This window comes from Acartia tonsa, chromosome 12, assembly GCF_053477335.1.
Source record: "Acartia tonsa isolate MP-2025a chromosome 12, ASM5347733v1, whole genome shotgun sequence".
Taxonomy (NCBI): domain Eukaryota; kingdom Metazoa; phylum Arthropoda; class Copepoda; order Calanoida; family Acartiidae; genus Acartia; species Acartia tonsa.
The window spans coordinates 28829858-28844067 of NC_137271.1; positions in this window are offsets into that span (position 1 = coordinate 28829858).

Here is a 14210-nt window from a genome sequence, read left to right on the forward strand (position 1 = left end):
ATATATTCTTCACATTAATGTATAGTATCAATCCGTACGTTATAGGAAAAAAACCTTATTACAATACAAGGAAGATTCCAATACTGTATTGAGCAATACCTAGTGTTCTATGGAGTAACATGTAGTACTAAATAATGTATTTGTCTGTATAGTATTATCCAATACGCTCTTTGGAATAATATTCAATACGGTAGAAGTAAGTTTTTAATACTCTCCTTTGCAATTTTTGATATCCTCTATCATAATTTTTGATACTCTGTAGAGTATGAAACTGTTTTACTTTGGATGAAAGATCAGTTTATAATATATGATTATTATATGTACATATACATTTTGTTATATCAACAAACATACCAAGCAGAGCAATAAAACATTAATTTAAATGTCAATTTAGTAAAAAAATGACTTTAAAGATGTTTAGGACTAAACATGATCCTTAAAAATAAAAACTATGGTCAGTCATAATTACAAAAATCAAAACTATAAATCTGAGCATAAATAGTAACATTTCATCTTTGTCTAAAACGACCAAGCAGAAACACTTCCATGAGAGGTATGCACCAATGGTGTCTGTTTCAATTATTCTTTACAGTACAGATTCATACCCTAGAACGTATGAATAGTTACTATTTTAATAAACCATTCTCTTGCGTATTGTCTGATACGCTACAGCGTATGAAATAGTACTAAATTAAAAAACATTTCTACAGCGTATTTTCCAGTACACTAGAGTCTATCAAATAGTACTATTTTAATAAACATTTCTGTACCGTATTTTCCAGTATTCTAGAGCGTATCAATCGATACTAAAAAAATGTATGGGTTCTGTATAGTAATAATTATTGTGTTATATAGTATTACATAGTGTTATATATTAATTATATAGTTGTAGCGTACTTACGGTTCCAATACTCTCCAGAGTATCAATTGATACTAAATAAAAAAATTATTTTTAACAGTGTATCCTTGTTATTCTAAGAAACTCTACTGTAATTGCAGTTGTGAATACTAGAGGTACAATAATATAAACAAACACGTAACTATTGGATACAGTGTCTCCGTTTGTATAGTTTACATTTGGTTCCGATGCATCACTACAAGTATTCATTTAAACCATTATATCTTATAAAAGCGGATAAGCCCCGAAAGGCCTGTAGGAGTACTTGAGGGTGGTGGGGAGGTTTTCAATTCCCTCCCATTTTCAATTTCAGTTTTAAAACTACAAAATATATTTTTTTTTGGTGGGGGGGAAGTTTTTTTTTATAAAGACGATTTCTCCTGGGAGGGTTCTGGTATCCTCCCCTAAGATAGCTATAAACCTTTCTAGGACCTATGAGAAGCTTCATAGCGAAAGAGAACCATAACAGTTCAGCATCTAGCGAGACCCTGTATTACAGACAGAAAGCGAGACTAACAGACATTATGTTACTTTTTGTAAATGTTTAAAAAAATGAAAACATTTAATAATGTAAATGCTAATCTTCCTAATGGTATATTATAAATGTTTTGTTAAATATAATGGGCTAGCTTTTGCACTAAGTTTAATTTTAACAGTGTAGCATTGATTTTTAAAATAAAAAAGATTTAATTTGATTACAAGACATCTCTAAGAATAATCTTTCACAAAGAATCTGTAGTAAAAAAAAACTAAAGCATGCATTAATGTAAAACATTGTACTTGAATTCAAGAGACTTAAACTACAACACTTTTTGCACCTTTAAATAAATAAACATCCATGTCTGAGAGGGTGTAAAAGTGTTCAATTATTAAATTATACATTTTTGTGTCTTTTAATTTCTATAATTGCATATCTAGTAATTTTAAATCTATAAAATAAATTTACGGTCTATTAGCAAAAAAACCTAAAAGGAAGGATAAATATATCTTAAAACAAAGATTTGAACACAAAATTTAATAGATGTTAAAAAAGAAATACAGTTAGGTATTAACAATTACACATAAAGTGATTTATTTACAATGCCTGCAAGAAATTTAGTCTATTTAGAATTTTACATATTTGTTGTGTTTATCATCACAATTTTTTTACTACGATACTTGTGGACATTTGAAAAAGAATAGTTATTTCTTTCACCGTATTATAAACCGCTTTCCGCGGATATAGAATGTACAGTTACAAGATTAAAACTAGTTTTTTTTAGCCCCGAGGTGCCGTAGGCACGGGCTAAAAAAACTGGTTTTAATCTTATGATTGTACATTTCTATATTCGTAGAAAGCTGGATATAATACGATGCTAGACATAGTTTTTTCGTATGGATGAGAGCCGGTTCCTATCCACCGGATTCGAATGAATGCGAGAAAAAAAATTAAATAATTACGGAGATGAGTTACTTGTTCTATCTGGGATATACTTATTACTTATCTGTAATTCTTTAAAAGTTTAGTCTTGGTGAAATTAATTTTTTCATTAAGCTTTTTAAATTTCGAATAATTATCTTATCATTGATATTAAGTGATTAATAATGATTTAGAATATTTTTTCCCTTTTTAGAGGAAATTTAGCAAAGGGTTTGTAAATGAATCATAGATATTTAACTTTCAAGATTTTAGGAAAAGTGTGAATCATTATTTATGTATTTCCCTACTTACTTATCATCTAATACGAAGCTCTTTATAGTGCCAGTAAAAAATTGACGTCATACAATACAAATGACCAATGATAGGTCAATACACAGATTAAATTACCAATGGCAGACCAGTATACATTTAAATTAATCAATTAAAGTATGACGTCATTTTTTATAGGCACTATAAAAAGCTTCATCAGATACATTTTGTGAGATGTCTAAAAATATCTATAAATCTATGAGTTTAGCAAAAGCATATTTAAGTAACTATACATATATATACATTGGTTGATAAATTACCAAAGCTCTTATTCATTGATTGATTTTAAATTTGTAGAATACTTGATGACATAACACTATAGTCATCATTTCAATGTAACTCTAAAGCTTGATTTTTAAGGTTTTTGTCATATAGAAGGTTTAGCTTGTTAAAGGGTTTACTTAAAATTAGAGGTAGAGTTGTTTGTTTGTTGGATTCCCATCTTTAATTTTGATTTATTAGAATTAATAATTTTTTTATTCAGAGTGTCTTAATGTTTGTCCTTTTGTCAGCAAAGATCTTGATACCCAATGGACCATTAGGCCTTCCATTTTTATATTAGTTCTGTACAAGCAACTAATATTGTTACCTAGAAATTAACAGAATTTTAATCATTTTAATTTTAAATAAGAAAGGAGAATTAGAAATAAAAGTATAAGTTTGGTGTAAAATCTTATTAGATGTAGTAGATGTATATACAGACAACTACCTCCCTTCCTTTTTCAACGACCTTCTTCGTCTGCTTCTAAATTATTTTCTGCTACTTGGCTGTGTTAATATAAGCAACACCATTGGTTGATTTTCAATGACCCATTAGAAAGGTTACACAAGGTGGTCGCGATGGAGAGATACAGTAATTCAACCCTTTCTTCATATAGTGTTTTACTTTAATGCAAATACAATGGAAAAATAATATCAAAATCTTCGATACGTTCTTTTTGTCATGTACTATCTATCAGCATATTGATCCAGATTGAAGTTCAAGGTGGTATGTTCTTACAAAAGGCCTAAAAGAAAGATTTTAGTAAATTCAAATTTTTCTATGCTTCTTTCCAAAAAAAAATATATAGGGGGTATGTATAATTGGTAAAAAAAATTACCCCCCCTACATTGGAATTTTCAGTCTCTTCTACAAGCATTTTCCTTCATTATGATTGAAAAGCTTTAAGTTTACCCAACCACCTTACCCTGCAGCTACTTTTTTAGAAATGGAGAAATTATGTGGAGAGGGGGGGAAGGGTGGAATTTCAACCATTAAAACCAACTTTAGTGGTGTGAGTCTTTTCATAAAATCCAATTGTCCTCTTTTTACATTTCTACTCATATATCCTAAATTAATATCAAATTTTAAGGAAGCTCCAAATCAGTGTGGTATATGGCTTGTCATCACCTTTCATTTAGATCCAAAGCATGGAACTGATAGTTGTAGTTTTATATGTGAACCATTTAAAGATTTAGAATTGAATGATATTGTCTCACACCTGACTTAACAATTACTGAATATTGCAATTTTATCAGGGTTTATAAGGATGTAAGAAAGTAGAGGGTACGTCGACTTATCATTGTGTAATAACTAAAGACGTGAAAAATGGTTCCTACTGCTACTATGTCAAGAGTGCGACATTATTAGATAGAGTATGGTGAATGCCTAGGCCCAAAACAGGCGCAAGTCATTACCATGCACAGTTAGGAGGAGGGATCAATTAACTGATTCATTTCTCCTTAATAGTAGTCTCTTATTGTTACTGAATATAGTTCTTTTTTTTAGAAAAGAGTAGGTTTAACCTCCCAAAATTTACTAACCTGCCCATACTCACCACGCCCCCTTCCCATTTTTACATTATTTTTTTTGGTAACTTGGGTCAAAGATACGAATATCAAATCAATTATGATATTATTAGAAAGAGGTAAAATTAGATATATTTTGCTTTTGAAACTGTTTCAGTAAGCTTTGGAAAGAAAACTATTGACAACCCCTGACAAAATGCACAAGATAAATCCTTTTAAATAATGCAGTTTAGATTTTAAATTGATTTAAATATTCAGTTTTTACTTTTCATCATTGATACATTTTTATTTTGTTCAAATGGATCATTTATGTTGATGTACAACTATTTATATATTTATGGCAACTAAAATATCGTAAATGTTAAATCAGTTTGGTCTACAATTATCGATATATTATTACTTGGATGTTGCACCAGATTTTCTTGTACTTTGATAAAGGGATGCTCGCAGCTAGCTAAAATAACGAAACCCCCATTCCCACCTTTTACCACATACCCCCTACTCTTAGTCCTCCTTGATGAACGAACTGACCAAAAATTGAGGTTTATATTCATCATCATCGCCATTTATCTCTACTTTCCAGAGCATAGGCCACGCACAATGGTTCTCCATTTATCTTTGAATTGGGCCTCAGTAGAGGCTTCACTGAAAGATGAAAAATTCTTCTTTCTCAGTTCCTCAAGGAATTCCCTCCTTCAGGTTGTTTTTGGTCTGCCTGGTTTCCTTTTTCCTGTGAAGGGGTCCCAAGTCAAGGCTTGATTGGTTAAATCATCATGCCCTTTCCTTAGAGTGTGCCCCAACCATCTCCATTTTCTCTGTTTTATTGTCAGTTTGATGTCTGACATTAGGATTCTCCTAAGACATTTGTTGACATATGTCTGTAGCTTGGAGACCACTGCTGTGTTTAGGAACCAAGTTTCGGCCCCATACAGCAAAACAGAGAGAACATTTGACTTGAAAAGTCTTAACTTGGTCTTTATGGAGATGTTGTTAGAATTCCAAATTTTGTTCAAGCTGGCAAAGGCTGTTCTAGATTTGTTAATTCTAGCTTTAACGTCTGTCAAAGTGCCTCCAGCCTCATCAATTTTACTTCCAAGATACTCAAAGCAGTTAACATCCTCAAAAATTTGGTTTCCAATAGTTATTGGTTCTTGGGAGTTTGCATTTAATCTGAGTATTTTAGTTTTTGGAACATTTATTTCAACTTTTTCAAGTCCAACTTTCTTGGAAGTTTCAGCTATCATGTTAGTCCTTCTTTGCATTTGACTTTTATTGCTTGTTAACAAAGCAATATCATCAGCAAAGTCCAGATCTCCCAAATATTTGGGATTGCCAAATAACTGCCAGCGAATGCCATCATTGCTTTCACAGTTCTTCATGATCCAGTCAATGGCAAGGAGGAAAAGGAAGGGAGAGAGAAGGCATCCTTGTCTGACACCTGTTACAATCTCAAAAAAGGTTGATAGTTTACCTTTATACATAACATTTCCACCTCCATTATGATAGATAGCTTTAATGATATTGATTATCTTTTCTGGAATGCCATAGTGTCGGCAGATTTTCCAGAGAGATTTCCTGTCTAAAGAATCAAATGCTTTTTTGTAGTCAATAAAGTTTACAAAAAGCTCAGAGTTCCATTCCTTGGATTGCTCTATGATGATTCTTAGAGAGGTTATCTGATCAATAGTGGAACGGTTTGATCTAAATCCAGCCTGATTAGGTCTTAGCTTTTCATTAACCTTCTTCTTTATTCTATTAAGAAGAATCTTACTAAGGATACGGCCAGGTACTAAAAGAAGCATTATCCCTCTGTAGTTTCCACATTGGGTCAAGTCTCCTTTTTTGGCCAGAATTGAGATATGTCCATTTTTCCAGTCCTCTGGGCATAACTCATCATTCCATATCTTAGTGATCAAAGGTAGGAATGCCTTAGCAGATGTGTCTAGGTCTGCTTTCATGACCTCAGCTGGGATGTTATCAGGTCCAGCGGCCTTGTTATTTTTCAAACTTTTAATGGCCTCTTTGATTTCCAATAGATTTGGCGCTCGACAGTCAATGTCAAGTGCATCTGAGGGTGGAATCTCAGTTTCTTCCTCTGGAACTGGAAGATTAAGCAGTTCAGTGAAATGCTCTGCCCATCTATTTAGAATATCCTCATCAGTTTTAAGGAGTGAACCATCCTTGTCCCTGATGTGTGATCCTGATTTGTGTACTTTACCTGCAATGCTCTTAGTAATCTCATAGACATCTTTCATTCTATTTTGATTAGCAGCATTTTCTGCTTGCAAGGCAAGGTTTTCCAAGTGTTCTTTTTTGTCAATTCTGACACTTTTTTGGATTTCCCTGCTGAGCCTCTTATACAGGTCTTTATTTTCTGGAGAGTTTCTAGAGAGTGTCTTTTGTCTTACCTCTCTTTATTGATCCATGAGATCAATGGATCTTTGAGTGATCCACGGCTTTTGGTTAGCCTTTTTGAAACCTAATTTTTCTTGGCTAGTATCATTATAAACTTTTTTGATACCTTGCCAAATATCTTCCACTCCATCTTCCTCTTGAAGAGTCAGCAACTCAAATCTATTCTTTAGAGTGAGCTTAAACTCTTGTAACTTTTCAGAGTTTTGGAGGGTTGTTAAATTATATTTCTTCCTGGGGGGTTAGGCTTTGTGTCCTGCTTTTTAAATCTAAGCCGAACTTTAGAAGATAGAAGATAATGGTCTGAATTAACATCAGGTCCTCTTTCAACCCTGACATCAAGGAGAGAACCTTTAAAGCGTCTAGATATACATATGTGGTCTATCTGGTTAAAGGTTCTTTGATCTGGTGATCTCCAGGTGGCAGTATGAATCTTTTTGTGTTTAAAGATGGTTCCACCAATGACAAGTTTGTTTTCAGTACAAAAACTTACAAGTCTATCACCATTGTCATTTTCCTTGCCATTATTTAAGCCTAGGCCATATCTGCCCATGACTTCTTCTAAATTCTCATTATTACTCCCCACTTGAGCATTGAAATCTCCTAGGAGCATGGTCAGATCCTTTTCTTTATGACCATTTTTAAATACAGAGTCAAGCTGGTCATAAAATTCGTTTTTGACCTCTGTATCTGTTTGTTCTGTAGGAGCATATGCTACTATAATTCTCAGTTTGATGTATTTAACTGAGGATTTGAAATAAGCCTCCATAATTCTAGGACCATGGGGTTGCCAACTGATCATGGCCTGCTCTGCTTGCTTGGTCAGTATAAGAGCCACCCCTTGAGTATGGCCTAGATCCTCATTCATATGACCTGAGTATAGCATTTTCAGTTAAGAACCTCCTAATTGAATAATCTCTTCAACTTTAGACATAGTTGTCCTTATTCTACTATTGGCTGTGCCCCTAAGAACTAGGGGATGGAGAGCAATAATAGTTATTTCTCGTATCGTATTATAAACGGCTTTCCGCGGATATAGAATGTACACTTATAAGATTAAAACTAGTTTTTTTAGCCCCGAGGTGCCGGAGGCACCGGCTAAAAAAACTGGTTTTAATCTTATGATTGTACATTTCTATATTCGTAGAAAACTGGATATAATACGATGCTAGACATAGTTTTTTCGTATGGATGAGAACCGGTTCCTATCCACCGGATTCGGATGAATACGAGAAAATATCTTAAACCCTTCCAAAGACTTGAATTTGAAAATGATATAGCCTATTTGAAGATTCCCTAAAAATGTGAACTCAATAGGTTTTTGAAATATTAACATAAAAATAAACCTTACACCTTATTACTTCATAAATAAAAACCTAGACCTAAATATGTATAAATCATTGTTGTAATAAAAAGGAATTTGAAAATAACATAGCCTATTTGAAGATTCCCTAAAATTGTGAACTCAAGAGGTTTTTGAGATATTAACCTTTCACCTTACTACTATAAAATGCGCTAATAATAATTTGTAACTTTAAATGTAAATGCTAGACCTAAACAGAGAGGGAGGGGACAATGGGCTATTTATTAATTTAGTCCCCAAAGTTTTATGATAATGTTTTCTTATTCGTTGGCTTTAAAATTTAGTTACTTTAGTGAATTTTGATTGGTTGATTCAATAAGTTGTGTGTCCAAACGTTTCAACCACTAATTTCATCTACAAAAGGAGTTATTTTGTTAATTAACACTATAATGTGTATCAATTTATCGGCCATTGTCTTATCCCTTTAGATCCACGAGACCTAAATATGTATGAGTGTTGTAATATGTTATTATTTGCAGTTATTGACATACAATATTAAACTTGCAAAAATATAGTGTTCAAACAATTATGCTAAATAACATGTTTTGTTAATAGCATTTTCATACATTTTATTGGCCCTAGGGTCACACCGTCAGAGTTAGTTCAGAAATTTTTTTAAAAATGTATCCTGTTTTGTGACAGATGCTTAAAATATAAATGACCCTTAAAGATTCAGGTGATAGGTTTCAATCTGGGTATAACACAGCGTCATAACTTCAGACGCTAAAAGATGGTTCCTACTGCTGCTATGTCAGGTGTGCTAAATAAATGGTTAGAGTAGTAGGAATGCCTTGGCCAATTAACAGGCACAACTCATTATCAAGCAAGTTAGGAGTTCCTAAACAAAGGTAGTGCAATCAAAGGTTTGGTTGTTTGTTGAATGCTACTTAACCAAATATCGAGCATTGCATCCTACAAATGGATGATGCCATTGGGTTCTCTAGATGATCACTTGAAATCGAAGTAGAATCCCGCCCAAATTAGGTAATATTTACAACTGCAATTTTCATATTTGCATATTTTGATGCTAATTCTAATTCAGATTTTTCTTTATGTAATCTTATTTGAAAATGGAATTTAAAGGTATAATCAATAGACTACATACTATCAGGGATAAGGGATAGGAAACCTGGCCATTAATTAGGTCCCGGCCTAGATTCTAAAAGGATATTGCAACTATTATTAATTACTATCAAACTGGCGGACGCTCCCAAGTAGCTATTGCTCTAAACCAATAAGAATCGGCCTGTTTTTGTCAACCAATCACCAATTGGCGAAAATTTTAGAAGCAGACAATTCTAGAAAAAATAATGATTCGTCTGCTATTAAAAAATAAATATAAATGGTGTTAGATCACATTAGCTTAATCATTAAATCTGCTTAGAGTTAAACATTAAAAAAGGGCCATATAGAAAAAACAAAAATAACGGGATTATTTTTGAGGAAGTGCGTAGCTGAGAAAATTCAATTGGCAGTTTATAATGAAGTGTTGTATTTCAAATTTTAAAAATTCTATACGGAATGGATAAAACACATTAACCTTAATTTTTGTACTATTAGTCAATTTGTACACAGTACAAATCTATAATTATATAATAGTATCCATAGAAGTTGATAGAATGTTACCCATTGCTTATTTATTAATTTATTCATTTTCGATTTTAATTAGCAATGATATTTTCAAATAAAATGTTTACTCATAAATAAAATTCAAAATAACACAACCTAAAATCTGTCAGCAACAAACCCAATGATAGCTTTCTGAAAAATTCAAATTACTAGAGTAAAAGATAAAAAAAATTATGGGAGAAAAAAAAATCAAAACATAATTTTAACAAACGCCATTTATATATTGGGTAAAAAAGATATATTTTTACTTAAGGCTAGCTACTTGAATTTATTCTATTATCTTCTTTGGACTTATTTAGCTATTTCATTATTCTAGTTGATAGTTGTCAATACTAACTACTGCAGCATCCCGAAACTGGTTTTTTAGGCCTAGTTGGAAAATAGGCCTGGAATAATATTTTCTTACGTTTCCCATCCCTTATCCCTGCATACTATCAAGTATGAAAAACAAATTAAACTTTATATACCTCAGTTAAAATTATTGATGGAAAAGTTTAGACAATTCTTGATTTGACCACCAAAACATTAATTTTGATAAGTTAAATAAAATGCTTTAGGGATCAGTAAAATCAATTTACAGTCCAATGTCCCTCTCTGAAATTGATTTGCTGTTTAGTAGAACAAAGCTTGTAATCTGTCTAGACTGAGTGAGCTAATAATCTAACATTCAAGTTCTACAATATTTTCATCACAACATAATTATGATGCTTTGCCTTATATCAGTATACTGTAACAGCTTAAAAACAAAAGGACTAGGGAAACAGCTGCTAGTAAGACATATTATTAACCAATCAGCTTATTGCCACAACAACATTTATTGCAGTATTCTAAACCCCATTCTTGGGGGGCTTTTTGTAATTATTCAAGGGGGGTGGGGGGCTCATTTTTTCCTCATGCCTCTGATATCTTAGAAGCCTTAAGAGATAACATGACAAAATAAAATGAAAAGTAGCTATGAATTAAAAATCAGGAAGATTCGAATAATTGTAATTTCTATTACGCGCCAGCTTATTTAGCCTTTTAATTGTAAATGGACAAAGTGTCTCAAAAATTTGTCATGTGACGTCATAAATTGAGGGAGATGAGTGGAAAAGTGGGAAAGAAAACCCCTAAAAGAAATGGATTTTTATGACGTCACATGGCTGATTTTTGAGACACTTTGTCCAGTTACTTTTAATTTGTCAGTTTTGCCTGTTAGATGTTATCATCCTTGTTTTATGAAGTTTTAGTAGCTGTGAAATATATAAAACATGCTATAAAATATATCAACACCGTTTTTTTTTGCAAAAAATAAAAAAATTACAGAATTCTAAATCAAATAAGTTTTGATTAATTTAACAATTTCTAGCAGCTATTAGGGACTAACTCTATTCGAAGGATAAGGAAGTATGAAGAAAATAGCTTAAAACCATCAAGGGGCCTAACTAAAAAGTTAACCCAATCAGGTCAGTAATTATTGAAATCTTAAGCTTCAGACAAACTACTCTTACTATTTTATTTAATAAGATAGAACGTGCAATTGAACAAAAATTATATTTTACTTAAATCAAAACTTTTTTACTTTTTGAGGCATACTGCGTGCACTGCACATGGTTTTGTCGAAGTGGTGTGATTCCGTGAGAGATTTTTAGAAAATTCTATAACAAAATGGGTTTGGATCCCCCTCTACAATGTTTATCCCCCTTTTGTACGCTCATGATTAGAGCAAAAAGTAAGGACAAATTAAGTCGTTTTGTGGTCATTGGCCATTAAAATCTTTACAAGAAAAAAACTTATATCTCTAAAATTACCCAGAAAATCTCAATTCATCTCATATAATTAACATCTTCAAAGGAGCAAGGTGACATGAAGACAAGACACACGGAGTCTTTAATAGCAGCGGAGCATACCACGAGAGATCATAAATTCATCGTATCGTATCTTATATTCTAACTAACGGGTACGCCCCCTAGAGGCCTCTAGGAGTACTTGAGAAAGGGGGAGGGGGAGTCGAATTTGGTAACCCAATTTCTTATTTTAGATTTTAAAAAAGAAAAGAAAAAGTAAATAAAAAAATTTTTGGGTGGGGGGAATTTTTTTTTTAGGGTGGGGGATGCCACCCCACAATTTTTAATTCTAGTTAAAAAAATATTACCTTTTTTTCCTAGGGGGGGTAACTTTTTTCTAGGGGCGATTTCTCTTGGGAGGGTGGTGGTACCCTCCCCCCAAATAGTTATAAACCTTCCCGGGACCTATGAGAAGCTACCTTGTTAAGGAGAACCCGATGGGTTCAGCGGTTAGCGAGATCCTTCAGTACAAACAGACACACATCCTGTTACTTTATTATAAGGATGAGTGAAAAGCTGCATTTGTTTAACGGATAAATGTCGAAGAGGTAAGGAAGGTTTTTATAGTGTCTATAAAAAAATTACGTCATACTGGCCTACCATTGGTTGATTAAAATGTATACTGGCCTGCCATTGGTAATTTACTTTGTGAATTGGCCTTTCATTTGTAATTTGTATTGTATGGCGTCATTTCTTGATAATAAAGAGCTTCTGGCGCAAGGATTAAAATTTTAATTACTCTCCATTGTTCTCTCCCTCCTTAGAATGTGACTGTTGTCTATTTGACATTATATGCATGATTTATTTCACATATCTAACATTATTCTCAATATTATTCAAATTTTGGGTGGATAGAAATTGAACGACCAAAAATTTCTTCTTTTTTAGGACTTGATCATAGAGATCATCGGATAATTTTATCATATAAAAATTTGTTGTTAAAAAGTAAAAAAATAACCTGTTTGAAATAGGGGCATTCTGGTATCGATTAGAGAGTTGCTACTACGCTTTTTGAATCGTGCCTGTCTACTACAGAAATCACCATGCAAAATTTGGAATCGATAGGACAATAGAACATGCCTAAATTAACGAAAAAAGCTATCCGTTACACACAAACATACGGACCGACCCTAAATATAGAAAAGCTTCGCTTTAAAAAGATGTTTCAATATAGTTATTGCAACTTCATAAATAATGGGTCAAATAAGTTTTTTGGTGAAGGTTGGACAGAATTTCTGATCCATTGTCTCATCATCAGTTTTATGACTTAATTTATTTTCTGATGGACGAAAACGGAATTTATATTGAGTTATAGTGCTAATTAAAATGCCTAGGCTAGGTAGCCTTCCATAGATACAAAAAAAGAATTTAAAAATGTAATTGTTGGTGCAGCAGTGTAATTTGTACGATTATACAAATATATGGGGGTCCAACTTTAAACTAAAGGATGTGCAATCAAAGAGTTATTTTTTCTGTAAATAATCGGGATGTATTGTAAAGAACTTTTTACTGTTGTTAGTTTAGCATCTATCTTATCCTATACATATATGTATTACATTCTTGGGTATAGTCCCTTTCGTGACATCGCACCTTGAGGGGCGATTCTTCGTATTTTTCACAGTGGGTTTTCTCCTATTTCTAGCCCCTGCGGGGGGCTCTAACCCTGCGGGGCCTATTACCTAACCCTGTGGGGCAATCACCTAACCCAATATAACCTAACCTAACCTATAAAAAGCCATTTAAAAAATACGACAAATCGCCTCTTAAGGTGTGATGTCACAAAAGGGACTATTCCCCATTCTTGTAAGTGACAAATCTTAATATTTCAGCCAGTGACATTTTCAATGTATTTTTAGATCTCTAAGGGATAAGACAAATGATGTGCACCCCCATAAATAGAACAATATTACCCCTTTCTGAAGATTAAAATATTGACATAAAAGATTGGACACAGGTAGTTTAAAACTTTAAACCAACATATCCAGATTTAATGAAAAGCCCCAACGCCACAAGTGGATGATATAACTTTAGGAATCTGTATAATTCATAGTTTATCTTATACCAATTTCTACAACCCTATTTTGCTCGTCATAACCCGTTTAAAACGCAAAATTTTCTCTTTTTTTGCAGTAATAAAAATGGTTGTTTAGCCCCCTCAAACTTTGATATCCATCATTTTAAAAGCTCTTTATAGTGCCTTTAACAAGGAGATAAATTAATGACGTCATATTAGAATAGAATAATTCATGACCTCATTGTAATATGACGTCATTCTTTTTTTAATTTATCTTCTTTTTTAATCCTCATTCTAACTTCCTGATAATAAGAAAAACATTAGATTACCCCCTTCAAACCTTTAAAACACATCTTTAAAGAAGCTTTTAGGTCTCTAGCATTACAGACAGACAGAAAAATAGACATACAAGAACACTTATCTAGATGACTTGTCAATAAAATTAGGGTGTAGAAATAAAATTTCATCTTTCTAGTATTTGCTCACTATCAAATACGTTGTTATAGTCAAGTTGCTGTAAATGGGAATTTATGTTCAAACATTAAAGTAGA